Raw genomic sequence first — 20,416 nt, 5'->3', positions numbered from 1 at the left:
TACTCTACCTCATCTCTCTGCGTGGCACTCCAGGAAACACATCTAAAACCTGGAGAAAGAATTTCTTTAAAAGGATTCGATCTTTACCGAAAAGATGACGACAGCCACACCCGCGCCAGTGGAGGTGTAACTGTACTGGTTTCAAACCGCATTTCGTCTTTTCCGGTACAAATAACAACAGAGCTGCAAGCTGTGGCAGTCAGAATATCTATGGGTGTTACTGTCACAGTTTGTTCCATATACTTGCCACCAGATGTCAGAGTCAATGACGATGAATTGGATTCATTGGTTGAACAGCTGCCAACTCCTTTCATTTTACTTGGTGATTTCAATGGTCACAATCTAATGTGGGGCAGTCACGATATCAACCGTCGAGGCAGAGCCATTGAAAGATTCATAGGCAATCACCAACTATATTTATTTAATACTGGAGAAGTGACATACTTCCACGCCCCAACAAGAACATTCACTGCCATTGATCTATCATTAGCAACCCCGAATCTGTTTTCAGCGTTTACATGGGAGGTTGGATCTAATCCACTCTCCAGTGACCACTTCCCAATATTTTTAAAATATAGAGGCAGAGAAAGCTGTGAAACAGCCCGTCCACCACGCTGGAAACTTGAAACGGCAGATTGGCCTGCATTTTCCTCTTTGGCTAACGTCACTGAGGAAATGGTCAATACTGCTGATATCAATGATGCAGTAGAAGTTGTCACTTCCAGTATTATTCAGGCAGCTGAAAAAACAATGGGGAAAACGTCAACCAGATATCCAAAACATCCGAAACCATGGTGGGATGAGAATTGCGAGGCAGCATTTAAAAAGCAAAAGAAAGCATGGGGGATTTTCAGAAGATACCCCACTGCTAACAATTTGGTTGCTTTTAAGAAAGCAAAGGCTAATGCCAGAAAAATAAGAAGGCAAAGCCAAAGGGATTCTTGGAGGAAGTATGTTTCTAGCATAACATCTTCCACCAGCTCAAAAGCAGTCTGGGATAAAATCCATAAAATCAATGGAAAATATGCTTCTCACTCTCTGTCCATGCTGGAAAGTAATGGCACAATAATCAGTGACATAAAAGGTATTGCTGATTTGTTGGGTGAAACATTTTCGTCTTCATCCAGCAATATTATGTATACAAGGGATTTTCAGGCTTATAAAGTCCAAACTGAAAAACAATATCTAAACTTCCACTCCCCATCTAATGAGGATTATAATGTGCCATTCAGCAGAATAGAACTATGTACAGCAATCTCTCGCTCGGGGAATACTGCTGTAGGTCCGGATAAAATCCACTACAGCATGATAAAAAATCTGTCAAACAATTCCCTTAGTAACCTTCTGAATCTATTTAACAGAATATGGACAGAACATATTTTTCCTGACTCTTGGAGGCTATCAATTATTATTCCCATACCCAAACCAGGTAAAGACCGCAAGAATCCCTCTAATTACAGACCAATTTCTTTGACTAGTTGTCTGTGCAAACTTTTCGAGAGAATGGTAAACAGACGCCTGATGTTCCTCCTAGAGGAAAAGAACTACTTTTCACCACATCATAGTGGATTTCGTAGGAACAGAAGTACCACAGAGTATCTAGTAAACCTTGAAACGTCTATACGCGAAGCGTTTGTAAGACGACAGCAATTAGTGTCTGTGTTTTTCGATATAGAGAAGGCTTATGATCGCTGCTGGCGATATGGAATACTCCGTGATCTGCATGAATTTGGACTGCGGGGTAATCTGCCAATTTTTATAAAAAACTTCTTGCAAAATCGAAGATTTCAAGTTAGGATGGGCAACACTTTGTCTAGGCCTTTCACACAAGAAGAGGGTGTTCCTCAAGGTTCTATTCTGAGTGTGACTCTGTTCCTAATCAAAATTAATAGCATAGCTAAGTGTCTTCCTTCCAGTGTTAAACACTCATTGTATGTGGATGACTTTCAGATCTCCTGTCAGTCTACTAACATGAGTTTTATTGAAAGACAACTGCAAACCTCCCTAAATCGCATAGACAATTGGTCGAAGATCAATGGTTTTACTTTTAATGCAGAGAAGACCTCGTGCATCCACTTTTGCCGAAGGCGTGGTTTGCACCTGGAACCTGAAATTCACCTAAATGGGGTTAAAATCCCAATGGTCAATGAAGCAAAATTTTTGGGTGTTGGGTTCGACCATAAATTGACGTTCTTGCCACACTTGCGCAATTTGAAGAGTAGATGTTTAAAATCTCTCAACCTTTTAAAGGTATTATGCTGCTCATCCTGGGGAGCAGACAAATGTTCGATGCTCAGGATATATAGAGCCCTCGTTCGCTCTAAGCTGGATTATGGATGTGTTGTTTATGGCTCTGCGCGAGAATCTACTCTTCGGATGCTGGATCCAATCCACCATCAAGCATTGCGTTTGTGCACTGGTGCATTTCGAACTTCCCCTATTCAAAGTTTGTACGTGGATGCTTATGAGCCTCCACTATCTCTCAGGAGAGAGCAGTTGTCTTTGTTCTATTACATTAAACAGAAATCTCTGGCTAAGCCTTCAGTTGATTGTAGAGTATCAGATACTCAGCTGAAAAGATTATTTACAGCTCGCCCAAGTTGTGTCCCTACATTTGACATTAGAATGGAGAATGTAAGCAGCACGATTGACCTGGACACAAGCAACATTTCACAGGTCGAGGTCGATAATATATCACCTTGGTCAACTCCTGTGATTAATGTTGACTTTAGCTTAAAGCAGTTTCCTAAGGAATCCACCCCAGACTACATCTATAGGCAGCACTTTGCAGAAATTCAACATTGTGACAGGAATTTAATTCCTATTTATACTGATGGATCGAAATCGGTTGATTACGTTGGCTCAGCCTTTGTCTGCCAGGATGAGATCGTGGCAGAACAAATCGCATCGAATTCTTCCATCTTTACTGCAGAGTTGCAGGCTATTTACCTAGCCTTAAAATATATAATTAGTAAAGGTCATCGTCGCTGTGTTATTTACACTGACTCAGTTAGTGCACTTCAGGCTTTGATCTCACATGAACCTAGTTCTCACTCTATAGTGATTAAAATTCGCAAACTGTTTTGCCATCTTATTGCAAGTAATATTTTTGTAAAATTTTGTTGGGTCCCAGGCCATGTAGGTATAAAAGGGAATGAAGCAGCTGATGCAGCTGCAAAGTCAGCAAGTCCTTCTCAGCATACAATGTTCATTGAAGGAGGTGACTTGAAGCTGGTTGTTAAAAAACGACTAGCAGAGAGATGGCAAAATGTGTGGAACGAACAAGTCCACAATAAACTTTTCGAGATCAAACCTATAATAGAAAATTGGACACACAAGAAACAGTATGATAGGAGATCTGAAGTCATTCTTACTCGTCTGAGGATTGGACATACTCGGCTTACTCATCAATACCTTTTAAAGGGTGATGACCAGCCAGTATGCCAGTACTGCATTTGTATTTTAAGTGTCAAACACATACTTTGCAACTGTGCTGCTTTTGACCAGAGTCGCAGACAGTATTTCGGAAATGCAAGTTTTAAAGAGATTTTGGGCCAGAGGCCAAATGTTGATAAATTACTGAACTTTCTAAAAGTTGCAAATATTTATAAACAGATTTAGTTGTTTGTTTATTTTATATTTACATATTGTTACTATATACATTTTAATTGTTATTTATTTTTGTTATCGGTTCTATGTTTATTGTTTTTATCTGTTGTTTTGTTCTATTTTATTCTATTTAATTTTGTTATTTATTTATGTATTTATTTACACCATGTGTTGTGGCGCAGCTTGGCCTGTGTTGCCTTTGTGCCAAAAAACTATTACCAACCAACCAACTGATAAAACTCTTATCTTTTCCGCTTCTTCTGCTATTACTATTTCGTCTTCCAGTTGTTCCAAACGCATTTCTGAACTCATATCTTCATCACATTCATGAGACATCTTATCAGAAATAAATGGCAGAGAACCCTCACCTTCCAAACTTTCTCTAACAGCAGTACTACAGCTCGCTGATGGGGAAGTCTCATCCATCTCGCGGCTTCGGCTCTCGGCAGATAGATGAAACTGACAGTGACTCAGCACTTTTCGTTCAGACACTCGAAGTTCACTTCACAATTTCGTAACTCAAAATAATTGTAGAAATATCCAAAATAAACAGTAATATATTATTAAATAAATCACCACTATTATTGATATCAATCCAAAACTCAAACGGGATATAAATATCGCCGATATAAGCAAAAACAAGGAGCACTCGAAAAGTCAGCCAACAAGGCCGAGAAGCGATAAAAAACAGATCAAAAGTGCCGACGCGCCAAGTGTGGAGACGTCTTTTTCATTTCCTATGTCCTCAATTGTGACGTCATTTCGTACGGAGCAGTTTTTGCGCAGAAAATCAGGCCAGGAGGAGAATGGTCAGATGATAAAAGCTTCAGGAAGTAACTGGATAGCGCATTTAAAAGTGTAGATAGGTGCCATTTAATCCTTTCGACCATCAGTAGCCAGAGGGAGGAAAACGCCCCCGGCATTCGTCCCGGTGCGTAATCGTGGTACTGATGCAAGTCCGAGTATATAATTGTTTCCCCCTTCCGAATAAGTTCCAAGCGTGTGTATCTATTGTACGAAAACAGCCGATTCCGTTTTTGATTTTTTGCATATGGAAAATTTCGAAAAAATTGGTTTTTTCGAATTTTTGGGAAATAATTTTTCTGCTTCCTCGTTGTTTAATGTTTACTTCTTATTCGCTGCACAGTGACTACTTGCCGCCATGTAGTATTATTTGTTCGATTCTGCCACATCAAATAAAATACAGGGAGTGTAAAAATATTTTTCATAAAAATATTTCAACTCTGTTCTTATCAGCTTGAGAAAAATTAAGTTGAGAAATAATTCTTTCTCTTCTTAATTTGTGTCTGTTTCTAATTTTTCTGATTTATTTCCCCGAAAGGGGTGGGCTATCCCGAGATGTAGTGCAATACTCGGGCAACCCGTGGCCGGGAGGGAGCAAGCCCCCGTTCCCTGCCTGTTTCCAAAAATCAGATGATATAAGCAAGGCCCCCGATGGGGGCCCTATCAGATATCAAGCTGATAAGAACAGATACTTTATTTGAAAGTTTGAAAAAATACAATAAACTTTTTTACAAATTGCAGATTCCCTCATCTCTGCTAAAAAGACATACTCTCAAAACAAAGTATAAACAGGCTTGGCCATAACAGGTTATTTACAAATAGACAAACAGGTATTAATTTAAAAAATTTTTAAATACAATTATTAGAACCAAAACAAATAATAAACCCGAAAATTTCACAATTTACCATATCCAATAATGATTCATATAACTGATTTCAGCACTAAATTTTCAAGATATGAACAAGATTACAATAATAAAGGTAAGTATTACAACAAAAAAGTATTACGTTCAAATAAATATAATAGTAAATTTTACAAATTTTCATTTTCAGGAACAAATCATCAAGAAACCAGAAAAGAAATAAATCATTCTCACAGGTAAGTTATATTAAATTAACATTCAATTTAAAATTGTAGAAATATAAATAACGTAAATAATAAGAACATCAAAAAATATAAATATTTACATCAAAGGTGTATAAATATCAAATAAATATAAAAATAGATTAATTTATAATAATTTTACAAAATTTCTTTTTCAGAAATACACAAAGTTTAAACCGAAGAAAAATAAATCATTCCACAGGTAAGTTATATTAAATAAACACTTATTTACATTTCTACAATTTTAAATTAACACAAATAATAAAACATCTCAAAAATATAAATATTAACATCAAGAATGTAAAAATATCAGGTAAATACAAAGAATACATTAATTAATAATAATTTTACAAAATTTCTTTTTCAGAAGCAAACAAGGCTAAACCGAAGAATAAACATTCCATAGGTAAGTAATAAACAAATAAGCATTCCATAAAAGTATAAATAGCACAAAATTTTAAAGACTATATAATACATCGAATAAAACTTAAAATATCAAACATAAATTGTTAGTAAAACAAACATTAATTTTAAGTAAAACATCTACCAATCATCACGAAATAAAACATTAAAATCGCTAACTCGGATAATAGTATCTGCACCGCTATAATTTATATTTATTTCTCTTTGTGTCATGTTACGATAATCGCTAAGGACCTTATAAATTGCCTCTTGCTTAATCTTAATTACTAGTAATGTAGGGATACACCATTTATGTTCAAAGACCAATAGACATCTAGCCTTCCATAATGCTCGTTTTATTAAAGCGATCATCCAGTTCAGGAAATAACCATTTTGTCCTCTGACACAGTACCCATAGTGATATCTAACATGTTCCCAAGTAATGCGTGTTTTCCAAATTTTTGCAAGCCAGCCCCATACCGATCTAGCTATATCACAATCATAAAATATGTGCTTAATGTTTTCTAGATTCCCACATCGCGGGCAATTTGCGTTATTTTCTATATTGAATCTCATTAGATATTCTTTAGTTATTATCACATTATTTAGGATCCTCCAAGGGATCTCTACCCACTCGGCTGGCAAGTTATGAATGTTTTTCCATACAGAATTCCATGGGACTTGACTAGTTTGCATGTTATTATTGACGTGTTGTTTAAAAATAATTCTATAAAGCTCAATCGGTCGAATTTTATCGTAGTTAATTATATCAGGTTTTTCATTTAAAATTTCAGCTAAAAGTTCGCGCCATCTCTTAAAAGAACGTTTATTACTAAGTAAAAACGAAAAAATTCTATTATCATTAAAAATACGTTTGGAAATAGGTCCCAAAATATATTGTATAATGTTAAAAACGGGGTGATTTCTCTGAAGTAAATTATTAATTAAAATAGACAATTGTAATGCAGTTTCAAAACTTTTAACATCTATTACTCCCCATCCTCCCAGGTTGACGCCATTTTTCATGATTTTTCGGCTTAAAGGTTCAAATGTGCCATTCCATATATAAACATAAATCATCCTTTCAATCATTTTAGCTTCGCTAGCATTTAAATTCAAATAATATAGAACGTAAACAATTCGAGATATTATGACTCTATTTACAATCCTGACTCTTTCAGGGAGATAAAGCCAGACTTGCTTCCATTCATTAATAGATTCACTGATTTTATTTTTAATTTCATTCAAATTATTTAAATGTGCATTACGCCCAAACCATATTCCCAAAATATTCATCTCCTGTACCTTAACAATATCGTTTATATTTCTTCCTAAATTACCAACTATTGACAACAGTTTACTTTTATCTTGATTAATCTTCATTCCCGTTAAAAAGCTAAAAATTTGTAAATATTTAAAAATTCTCTCGAGAGTAAAATCACTCGTGATAAAAAAGCTAACGTCATCAGCGTGTGCTATAAACTTTATTTGTTCACGTATTCCAGGTATATGTATAGCCTCAATATATTCATCTGCTTGTATACTTTCTAGTAAAACATTAATGTATATAATAAATAACATCATGGATGAAGGACATCCCTGACGAACACCAATATTACAGGAGATATCTGCTGATACTAAACCATTTAAATGAATAGCAGTATAGGGTTTTATATATAATCTTTTAATAAAATCAATTTCCTCATTATTAAAACCATAACTGTTTAAAAACTTCCATAAAATATCTCGGTTTACTGTATCGAAAGCCTTACTGACGTCAACCGAGAGGATGGAGAGTGGGCGGTCCCAGTGAGTGTATAAATCGCAAATCATTTTAGTACAAAATAAATTATTATGTATAGATCGATTCTTAATGCCTCCACTCTGTGTATTAACTATATTACAATCAAAAATGTCTTCAAGCCTCTTTGAGATAATAAAACTATAAATCTTATAATCCAAATTTAAAAGAGTTATTGGTCTAAAATCACGCACCGTTTTTTCCATGTTATTCTTTTTATTTATTAAAATCATCTTACCGTAACTAAAATATTCGCTAAAAGCATTAAAATTGTATAAGGTAAATAAAATATCTGTAAAATCCTCCCCAAAAAAACGATAAAATTCCGCGTTTAAACAATCCCTTCCCGGTGCTTTGCGTACATGTAACTCCTGGATCGCATCTATAATCTCTTGTTTACTAATCTCCTTATTTAAAATATTGTCTTCTTCTTTTTTGACAGGTTTAACAGTTTTCGTGACGACATCCCAGTACTCTAAATTCATATCCGTATGATAAAACAGAGAGGAGTAGAAGTCAGCAAAACAGGTAAGTATTTCATCAGTATTCGTGACTATATTATCATTTACATTTATTTGGTTTATTTCTAAACTTTCATTTAGTTTTACTTTCTTTGAAAAAATATATGTTTCTCTGCCTCTCTTTTAATATTATACCTTTCCATTTTATGATTAATATAACTATCTCTATTTCTTTTCTCCATCTCAACACTAACCTGTCTTTCTAAACTTTCAATTTCATAATAATTTTCTTGTAAAATACATTCTGTTAACCTCCTCTGTAATTTCTTTAAATGATTAAATCTTTTCTTTTTAATTTTCTTCCACGTTTTTTCCACCAATTCCAGGATATCTTTCTTTAACCTGTCCCAAATTTCCCAATCAATATTTGTCTTGTCTTATTTCTATCTAATAATTGTTTTGTTTGTTCAATAAAGTCTTTATCTTCCAAAATTTCTCTTGTGATTTTTGTTCTATTCTGTATACGTAATCTATTTGTTAGACTTATATTAACCTCCAACATTTTATGATCGGATAACTTACGATTATCATGTAATAATTCATATATACTAACATCTACTATATTATTTAAATTTTCAGAGATATAGATACGATCCAGTCGTTCTTCAATATCCCTTCCCCGCCAAGTAAACCCAGGATAAAATGGAAAAACGTTACGGTAAGTATCAATCAAGTTAAAATCATTTAAAATTCTACATAAAATACCTCGCGAACTGTCAGACTGTAAACTACGATTTTTATCTAAAACGGTTAAAATGTTATTAAAATCGCCCATTAAAATAATATCTCGACCCCCAACTAAAAACTCAATAAAATCTTTAAAAAATTCTTTTCTCTCAGCTGCTCTTGGGGGAGCATATATATTAATTACTTTAATTGGACGATTACCGATTTCGATATCTACTGCTACCACACGTCCCTTACTGTCAGTTTTAAAATCCTGAACCTTAATCGTTTTTCTTATTAGCAGTAATACACCGGTAGATCTACGAACCGCAAAAGATGAATATATATTATATTCGGTATAAATCTTCCTCAAGGCCCTTAGCTCTACAAAGTCTTCAATATTGGTATCCTGTATCCCCATTATGTCTATTCGATTGTTTAAGATCAAATTTAAGATTTCTATCTGCTTTATAATATCCTTAAAACCAGAAATATTTATAGTACGTATATTTATATTATTATTGCTAGCCATTTTCTTTCTTTTTATTTGAGTTTCTTCTTTGATGTCTTTGACTCATCACTTCCTTATTTAAGTTCAATATTCTAGGAAAACCAACCGTAGGTGACATTACAATATTTTGTCTCTTAGCTTCTATTTCCTCTACCGATTTCTTAACAAAGTTATCCTGATCCTCAATTCTTTTACGTTTTCTTTCCTCATTTCCACCTGTCTCCATTCCCTCTACTATCCCTTCTGATTGCTGCTTTGCCTTATCTATTTCCACTGTCTCCCTATTCTCAAATACGCTATCATCCTTATTTAATCTTTCTAAACTATGTTCTCGTTTTCTTTCTATGCTTTTACTTCGAGGCCCCCTTTTGCAGATTTCCGCGAAAGTCATCTCCGGACATTTACTATTTTTACTATGTTTAGTTTTACAGTTGTAACAGGTATCACAGTCTTTACGTAAATGAGTAGAACTTTTACAAATATAACATAATTTTATATTACAGGTTGCAATTTCGTGGTCTCTACTGCCGCACCTACGGCATTCTTTTTGTTGGCCCACGTACAGTATCTGGACCTGTCTACCCAAGACCTCGATAAAATTTGGAATACACTTTCTAGTCAATATCACGACTCTGTAAGTGCCGGTTTTGACTTCAGTTCCCGGGTAAGTATTAACTTGTATCTTTAAGATTTTACCATATTTCACGAGAATATCACTAATCAATTCTTTATCTATTTCAGTTGGAGCCAAACGAACGGTAAGTACAATTAATTCTGTTTCTAAACTTTCACATAAATAATTAAACTGTCCTACCTTTATTTCTTTTCCGACAATATTTAACTTATCTTGAACTGTTTTAAGTCCAATTTCAACTATATTTCTCGGATGATAACAAATCTGCTCTACGCACCCCTTTCTTCCAAGCGTTTCTTCTAATTTCTGCAGCAACTCCATTGTGTCGATGCGCTCTTTTGTCACTATTCTCACTGACCGGATTTCCATATATCTTTTCATCCTCTCCCGTTGTTTTTCGATTAATTCTTGCTTTTCTTTTTCAGCCTCGTTTTCCTCTGCATTAGCCGATGGTTCACCGGACGATTCGACATCCACAGGCATACCTTGTTGACCTTGAGCCCTGGCTGAGGGACTCGCCGAAGAGTGAGGACTGCTCATCCTCTTGCTCCAGGATGATGGGGAGCTCGCCGACGAGTGAGGGAGACTCGTCGTGCGGCTACCTCCACTCGGCTGGCTCACCGGGGATGGCGGAGGTCCCATCAAGCTCTCGCTTGGAGACTGCTGACTCGCCGACAGGCGGGAAGGACCTGTCTGGCGGCCTACGGGAGACTGGCTCGCCGATGAGCTGGCTTTGCTCATCTTGCGGCCTCAAAAACCGAACTAGTCGGTCAGAGCAGGTGTTAAAAGTCAGTCAAAAACAGTTCCAAAAAACACTCACCAAAAGGCTAAAACGCTTGTAAAAGTCCGTAAAAGCGTAAAAACAGTGTAGAACTCCAATAAAAATCCAGGTAAAAACAGGCAAAACTGCAGCAATCCAAAATCAGGTAGGTAAATCTGTAAAAAAAAGCAAAATCAGTATATGGCTAAATCAAAAAACAGAACAGATACTACAGAGTTTTTTAAAGTTTGAAAAAATGATTACATGCTTATGGTGACCAACATACCCCTCAGTGGCCGGTCACCATTTACATCTGTTCTTTTGGGCTGAATCGAACTTACAAAAATTATTATTTACAAAAAAACACACCGACAAAAAGAACAATTTGTTAATTACAAAAGAAAACCCGACAATAATTTAGAGAACATAAAATAAAATAAATACTACTTAGAACACAGAAAAATTACTCTTCGTGTAATAAACATTACACAAGACAATTTTCTACAGATCAAAAAATAGACCTTTAACAAACAGTAAGTATTTTCCTTTAAATTAATTTTAACACATTAACTTATAAAATAATTTCTTTTTCAGAATCATCCTTAACGCTGAGAGTTTCAAATCACAAAGCTTAGGCAGGTAAGTAATTACAATTATTAACATTAATCCAATAACATTTAACTAATTTAAATAAGTTACAAAAATTACAGGTTAAATCACCCGCAATAGGTAAATATGTTTACCAATTTAATTTAATTTATAATTATCACAATATAATTTTTACAAAAACATTCATAATATTAAAATTTTCAACCGATATTCCCAAGCAGGTAAGTAATACAAATTGTAATTACTAAACATTAACTTAATATAATTTAACACATAAAATAAGTTACAAAAATTTCAGGTTAAACACTTGCAATAAATGGTAAACTAGATTAGAAAAATATACTTAAATTATAATCACAATATAAATTTTTACAGGAACATTCATAGTATTAAACTTTTTAGCCAATATTCCAGACAGGTAAGTACAAATTATAATTACTAAAATATTAATTTAAAATGATTTAACTCATTAAATAAATTACAGGAATTACAGGCTAAAATAACCCGCATTAAAAGGTAAGTAAATCTTCTGGTTTAATTTAAATTATATTTATCAAAATATCAAAATTTCTTTTACAGAAACATCAACAGCGTTAGAATATACTAAGAATATAAAACATCAAGTAAGTGGCAGAATAATATAAATTTAAAATATAAAGTAAATTAATCATCCATAAAACTGATTAACATTAAACATTTTCACCTCAAAAATTAAACATCAAAAAACACAAAACGTGAAAAACCTCACGTAATAAAATTCAAAAAATGAATGTAAAAATATATAAATGTATAATATAACTTAAACATCAAACATTTAGATTAGTATAACGAACAAATAAAATTTTAAGTTATTTACAATTACCAATCATCACAAAAAATAACATTTAAATCGCTAACTCGAAAGATCTGCTCTGTTCCTTTATAGCATACATCAATTTCCTTTTTACTCATATTGCATAGATCACTAAGTATTTATAAGACGCTTCCTGTTTAATTTTAATAACCCAATAGGGACGCATTACATAGTTTTCGTTCGAAAATAAGTAGGCATCTCGCTTTCCATAATGCTCTCTTAATTAAAGCGATCATCCAATTTAAGAAATAACCACTCTGTCCACGGACACAATAATCAGCATGATATTTAATATTTTGCCAAGTTAAAGGGATTTTATACACATTAGATAGCCATCCCCAAGCTGATTGTGCGATGTCGCATTCGAAAAATATATGTTTGCTAGTTTCAACATTTCCACACCGTGGACAGTTAGCGTCATCCCCTCTATTAAATCTTAGTCTATATTCTTTAGTTATAACAATATTATTTAAGAGACGCCATGAAATCTCGAGCCACTCCGCAGGTAATGTATGTACATTTTTCCAAATTTGCGTCCAATTAATTTGGCTATCCTGCATATTAGTATTAATATGTTGCTTATAAATAATATAATAAATATGTACAGGTCTTATTTTAGTATTAATATTCACAATTTCAGGTTTATCATCTAGTATTTGGCCTAGTAACTCCCTCCACCTCTTAAAAGATCGTTTGTTAGTAATTAAAAACGGGAACATACTGTTATTGTTAGAAATACGTTTGTAATCGGACCTAAAATATATTGTAAAACATAAAATAAAGGATGCGATTTATATAAAAGATTATTTAAAATAACAGATAATTGTAAAGCAGTCTCGAATTTTTGAATGTCCCACACTCCCCATCCTCCCTGGTTGACGTTATTTCTCATGATTTTTCTACTTAATGGTTCGAATGCACTATTCCAAATGTACATGTATAGCATTCTTTCAATGGTCTTTGTTTCATCAGGAGCTCAAATTTATATAATAAAGTGTGTAAATAATTTTTGGTATTATAACCTTCTTAATAATAGTTACTCGTTCAGGGTAAGTATAGCCAGTTTTTGTTCCACTCATTTATAGAATCAATTATTTTCTTTTTAATTTGTTCTAAGTTATTTTTGTGCGCATTTTCACCAAACCATATACCTAATATATTTAAATCTTTAACCTTTTCAATTCTGTTCATATTTGTTCCTATGTTACCCACTATTTGTAAAAGTTTACTTTTATTTTCATTAATTTTCATATCTGTTAAAAAACTAAAAACATGTAAATGCTTAAAATACGTTCGAGGCTAAAATCATTTAAAATAAATAAACTTACATCATCTGCGTGGGCTATAAATTTTATTCTTTTCTTTTATTCCAGAATATGAACAGCAGTTACTAAATCATCTTTATATATATTATTTAAAAGGACATTTTATGTATATAGTAAAAAGAATCATAGATGTTGGACAAACCCTGCCTCACTCCAATATTGCAGGCTATATTTTCTGATTTCTGTCCATTTAAAAAAATAGAGGTATATGGTAATTTATATAGGCGTTTAATAAAATCTATTTCTTTTTCATTTAGGCCATACTTATCTAAAAATTTCCATAAAATGTCTCTGTTAACTGTGTCGAATGCCTTACTTACGTCAACCGAGAGGATGGAAAGTGGACGATTTTGCTCAATATATAAATCACATATTAATTTCATACAAGAGATATTATCATGAATAGATTTTCCTTTAATTCCACCGCTTTGTGTATTTACTATTTTGTCTCTAAAAATCTCTTCTAAAACGTTTAGCCACAATAAAACTGTATATCTTATAATCGAGATTTAAAAGCGTTATTGGTCTAAAATCGCATACATGTTTATCCACTATATTCTTTTTATTCAATAAAATCATTTTTACCGTAACTAAAAGAGTCACTAAAATCACTAAAATTGTAAAGAGTATAAAGTAAATCACTAAAATCTTCCCCGAAAAAACGATAAAATTCCGCGTTTAAAGAATCCCACCCCGGTCGCTTTCCTAACATGTAACTCTTGGATCGCGTCATATATCTCTTGTTTATCTATTTCTCTGTTTAAATATATTTATTTCTTTTTCTTTTACAGAGTGCTATTTCCTTTGTAGTAGCCTCCCAATAGGCTAGATCGGATCGTGCATGATGGAATAAATCAGTATAAAAAATCAACAAAATTGGTAAGTATTTCTTTAGTATCATTTATTAAATTATCATTAACCCTTATTTGATTAAATTCTACATTTTCTTTTATTTTAATTTTCTTTTCAAATAAATGTTTTTCTGCTTCTCTTTTGATACTAAATTTATCCATTTTATGCCTAATATAATTTTCTTTATTTCTCCGTTGAATTTCATTACTAATTTTTCTTTCAATATTCTCAATTTCATTATAATTCTGTTGAAAAATATTCTTGGTCAGGTCTCTTTGTAACTTTTTATATAATCAAATCTTTTCTTTTTAATTTTTCTCCAAATTTTCTTAACTAATTCATAATTTTCTCTTTTAAACTAATCCAACTCTCCCAATCTACATTTTGTTTGTTTATATCTAATATTCTTTTAATTTGATTAATAAACTCATCGTTTTCTAAAATTTCCTTAGTAATTTTTATTCTGTTTTGTGTCTTTTCTTTACCTGTTAACATAATATTTACTTCTAACATCTTATGGTCTGACAATCGTTATTTTCATGCATTAAATTCGATCAAATTTATATCTAAAATATTATTTAATTTTTCAGAGATATAGACACGATCCAATCGTTCCTCAATACCCTCCCTTTCCAAGTAAAACCCGAATACAGTGGATATTTAAAACGGTAAGTATCTATAAAGTTAAAATCTTCTAAAATCTTGCAAAAAATGCCACGCGAGCTGTCCGGTTGTAAGGTCCCGTTTTTATCTAAAACCGATAAAACAATATTAAAATCCCCCATGAGTATAATCTCTCTCCCACCAACTAAAAATTCAATAAGATTTTTAAAAAACTCCTTTCTTTCAGCACTGTAAGGGGGTGCATATAAACCAACTATCTTAATCTGATAATTACTTATCTCAACATCAACAGTTACTATACGGCCTTGTTATCAGTTCTAAAATCTTGCACTTTAATGTCTTATGAATAAACAGTAATACGCCTGTACTTTTTCTAATAGCAAAAGAGCTATAAATATTATATTCTGTAAAAAGTTTTCTTAGTAATCTTAGCTCTATAAAGTTTTCAATGTTAGTGTCCTGAATACTTAAAATATCAATTCGACTAGTTAGTATTAGATTTAGCATTTCTATTTGTTTCCTACATCTTTGAACCCGGAAATATTAATAGTACGTATATTTAAGATCTTATCCATTATCATTTTATCGTTTTTATCTATTAGATCCTGTTTTAGACTTTTTACCCGTCCTTTGTTCATTTCTTTAAAAATATCTGACGTCTTTATCGACGAATTTTTCATTCTATAATTTTTTATATATTCTTGTCTTTTTTCCGGTTCCATCTTATAAATTAATTGTTGTACTGTACTTGATTCCTCTATTTCCTCCTCCCTCCTACGTTTCTTATCATCTAAACCAACTTCCATTGTCTCCTCTCCTGTTTACTGTCCCCACCTCCTGCTGCTTATCTATTTCTGTTTCCTTAGTTCCTTATTACTTATTACAGCTATCTTTTCTGCGTATACGTTCTAAGCTATTTTCCCGTTTCTCTCTAAACTTTGATTTCTTGGTCCCCTTCTACATATATCTGCGAAGGTAGGTTCAGGGCATTTACTATTCTTACAATTATAGCACATTGGACAATCTTTTCTTAAATGAAACCTACTCTTACAATTGTAACAAAGTTTTACCAGGACAATTAAAAATTTCATGATTCCTGCTTCCACACTTTCTTACATTCTTTAGTCTGCCCGACATAAAGTAACTGTACTTGTCTACCGAGTATTTCGATATAGTTTGGGATATGTTTTCTCGTAATTATTATAATTTTGTAGGTACCCGTTTTGACGTTAGTTCCAGGGTAAGTATTTTTTACTATTTTTACAATTTTTCCATAACTCGACAAAACATCTCCCAGTAATTCTATATCCATTTCACATGGAGTTAATCTGACCGTTATCACCACTAATTCGGTTTCTATGCTCTCACACGTATAAAAGAAATTGCCTACCTTTATTTCTTTTCCCATTAATTCTAATTTATCATTTTCCGTTTTTAAACCGATTTCCACAATATTCTTAGGGTGGTAACATACCTGGTCAACACAGTCCTTTCTTTGTAAAGTTTCTTCTAATACCTTGATCAGTTCCATAGTGTCTATCCTCTCTTTAGTTACGATCCGGACAGAACGAATTACAGTATATCTCTTCATCCTTTCTTTTTGCTTCTCTTCTAATATTTGCCCTTCTTTTGCAGGGTCTTCAGCCGGAGTATCCACTGGTGCAGTCGGTGGCCATACCAAACTTCTGTTTCCACTGGTTCCTGGCATCTCCTGGTCCACTAGCGATGTCGCATCCGTGCTGGCACTAGTTGTTGGCTGAGGGGAAGCCAAACAACTATCTCCAGGTGTCTGACCGCCAGCCAGAGAACTTCTCATCTGGCGGCTTCTCTGACCAGACTGGCCTACCGAGGGGGAGGTGGTGCCCCTCTGGCGGCTCCCAGGAGCTGGCTGACTCGCCGACGGGGGAGTCCTCCCCGTCCGAGCGGTCCTTCGACGTCGTCCGACTCACCGACGAGCTAGGCGTGCTCATCGAATGGTCACGAGCAGCCGACCAAGTCGGCGCAGGTAAGTAAAAACAGTCAAAACTTGTCAAAAAGGACACTCACCAAGACGGCTAAAACTCCTGTAGGTACTCCGTAAAAGCGTAAAATCCAGTAAAAGTCCAGTAAAAAGTCCAGTAAAATCCAAAAGCAGCAGTAAAATCCAAAGGTAAGTCTGTAAAACAAAAGCAAAGATTACTTATAGGCTAAGATAACGGAACAGATTTAAAACATTTTTATTGAAACTAAATAAAATACAGGGGTGTAGAATAATATGGCAGAGAATAAACAAGTGAGAGTAAGTGAAGCTAGTATATACAAAATCACAGCCATATGGGTGGCTGGATGGAAAGACCAAGTGTTTGGTCGACGCGACATGGGCGCAGTGCCAGCTGAGAAGGCCTGTATAAGGCAAGAGATGGAGAAGATGGTGAATGCTCGCGACATGGGCACACAGCCAGCAGGAACAGTGGTATCGCGACATGGGCACAAAGCCTGCCAGAATCAGAGGGTGGAAAATACATGAGGACGCCCGAGTATGGGCGAAGAGAGCTGCAGTGCAGCAGAAGAACGCGACATGGGCTCATAGCCTGCTAAGTGATACAGATGGAGGATTAGTAACCAACGTTGTGTTGTGGCCTGTTGGTGGCGGGTTGATGGTGGCGCTGGCCGGCGTTGTAGCGTAGGTGGTTGCAGTAGATTTCGCGGCTCCATCTGATGCAGTCGCTGACCATCAGTTTTATCATCATCCGTGAGTACTTGCGGCTGATGCCGAGGCGTTGTAGGACGGCAGTGTTGTTGGGGTCGTATCCACCAAGCGAACCCACGATGAACGCATCGCAAAAGGTGTCGTATCCTTGCTGTCTGAAAAATTGGGTTAGTGCGAAGTACTTACTAATTTTAGTATCTCTGGCAATGCTGAAGGCGTTGTGCCCGTTCTCGAAGGAGATGGCAACATCCACGATCGTGGCAGTCTTGGCGATGTCGTTGATCACTACCAAGTCGGGGCGGCAACGGTCGTCAAACCCAGGGATGCATTGGTTGCAGAAAATTTTGAGGTTACGAGTGTCGACTGCGCGCCTTAGGCGATCTAAGATGGCGTTGTGGCGTTGGGTGACAAGCCTTAGGTTGGGGCGGCAGTGGTTGACGACGTGGGCGAGGGTTTCCAAAGGGTGATTGCATTGCCTACACTTTTTAGACCTGTGGCCAAAGCGGCGGTGGCCGTGCAGAGGCACGAACGCTGAGGCGAGCACGGTGAATAAACCGCCAGTCAGCGAAGGAAGTGTAAAGGCCGTCTCGCAGGAAGTGGTTACTTGCAGGGTGTTGTGCAATCAGCTGGTAGGACTTCCCTTGATCTGGTTTACGGAGGAAGGTGATTGAGAATGGCTGTCTTGGCCATGCTGGTACAAACCTTGGTGCACGCCTGATGTGAGATGGGAGCACCGTCGATTGTTGGAACAAAGGTGCCGTCGAGAAAGGACCAGGAGATGTTGAACAGTTTCTGGAGGCGCCGGGTGGCAGACCTGAGGCGGGTCCATGCAGAGGTGATGTCCTTGGAGGGAAGGCCGAGGTCTCCCTCCATGGAGCCGTCGAGGAACGAACAGAGGTCGTCGTAGGATGGTTCTCGACGGATGCGGTGACCGGCGACGTTGCGGAGTGTACCGATGGCGATGGCTGTAACAGCGGGTCACGGGACCTGAAAAGGTGGGCAGCGTGTGTAACCTGGCAGATGTCAGCCAGGATGCTGCAGGGGGTGATGTTGGTTCCCCCATGGTCGAATGGGAGGTTGATGATTTCTGGGCTGGCGCGTTCGGGCAGATTCAGCCATCTCTTCGCACACTTCTTGATGTGGCGATCCAGCTCGTGGAGACGCTTCTTCGGTGTGGATCCAAGGAGCAGGTGGAAGGTCAACCGTGGGAGGAGGATGGTATTCACTGCGTCCACCTTTTGCCAAGGCGCAAGCTTGGCGCGATCCAAGAGAGTGATATCCTCCATTAGGTTCCCGATGATGTTGTCGTCGATGCGGCAATTAGAGAATCCGGTCGGAATACCAAGGTAGGTGTATGAGCCGTCCCGCTGGAGGTGGGGAAGTGCTGAGCCATGGAGGGTGAACGAGTGATCGCTGGTGGTGTACTTCTCACCTAAAACGGAAAGGGTGGCACACTTACTTGGTTTGAAGGCAAGACCTGCCCAGGTGGCCCATTCGTTGAGGCGGTCCAGTTGTTGTTGTAGGCCGTCGGAGGTGGGGCTGACCAAAACCAAGTCGTCCGCGTAGGCGAGGATGTCGATCTCGTTGTCCAGGAGGTGGTATCCCTTATGAAGAAGGTTAACGGACCGGATGGCCGACTCAATGACAAGGTTGAAGAGCAGGGGGCTGAGCGGGCACCCCTGCCTGACTTCGGCGTTGATAGGTATGCTGTTGGTGAGGCCATGGTTGGTGCGGACCCTGGTGGAGTTGTGGCGCAGGAGCTCATTGATGACGGAGATGCTGTCATGGTGTAGGCCACACCATTGTAGGCACCTGATGATAGTGCTGTGGGGCACTGAGCCGAATGCGTTGGCAATGTCCAACCAAGCGATGTGGCAAGATCTCCGTTTACGCCTGGCATCTTGGATAACAGATTGAAGTAGGAAGCTATGATCAAGGCATCCTTCATGGCGAAGAAAGCCCTTCTGGGCATTGGAGAGAATCCTATGTTCGGTACACCATGAGAGGAGTCTGTTGGCCAGGCAGGCCGAAAAGATCTTCCCCAAGGTGTTGGAGAGGGCGATTGGTCGCCAGTTTTCGATGTTGTCCAGGTCGCCGCGTTTGTGAATCAGAATGGTATTAGACTGTCTCCAGCTGGACGGGATGGCGGAGAGTCTAAGGGCGGCATTGAACACGCTGGAAAGAATGATGCCGTCAGGGTCGGTTTGCGACCAGTGGTGGTACCGTAACCCATCGGGTCCTGGTGCCGTGTTGTGGCAGCGCTGGAGCCTGGAAGCGACCTCCTTAGGGCAGAAGGGCGTCACCAGAGGGTTGTTGAAGTCCGGAGTGGCCGTGGAAGCAGGTAAGAAGGGTGGAAGAGACTGGCAGATGTGAGAGTTGCCGGAGTATACGTTGGTGAAGTGCCCGTGGATGGTTGGGCTGCTGACTTGGCAATATTTCGGTTGGCCATCGGTAATGCAAGAGATGGCCTTGGACTTGTTGAGGCGATAGAGGCGTTGGATTCGCCTCGGGTCGGCTGCAATGTCTTGCAAGGATGACTCGCCATTAGGTGTGGGCCTGTAGGGGGCCACGTCACAGATGTTGTGGGCTAAGTTGACGAGGTCATTGACCATGGTGTCCAACATGTCTTCGTCGCAGGCGACGAGAATCTG

The 20,416-nt window shown here is 36.9% G+C and overlaps 1 non-coding gene across 1 annotated transcript; it reads right to left on the bottom strand.

Annotated features, from left to right (window-relative positions):
• Positions 1-4,948: 4,948 nt before the first annotated feature.
• Positions 4,949-5,140, bottom strand: LOC136984225 (U2 spliceosomal RNA). Its single transcript, XR_010882166.1, has one exon. It is a non-coding gene; the product is annotated as a U2 spliceosomal RNA (small nuclear RNA).
• Between the last annotated feature and the right edge of the window lie 15,276 nt (positions 5,141-20,416).

This window comes from Centruroides vittatus, unplaced genomic scaffold (genome assembly GCF_030686945.1).
Source record: "Centruroides vittatus isolate TY-2023 unplaced genomic scaffold, ASM3068694v2 contig_91, whole genome shotgun sequence".
Lineage (NCBI taxonomy): Eukaryota > Metazoa > Arthropoda > Arachnida > Scorpiones > Buthidae > Centruroides > Centruroides vittatus.
Note: the sequence above shows the minus strand (reverse complement) of the source record. Positions and strands in the feature narration are given on the sequence as shown.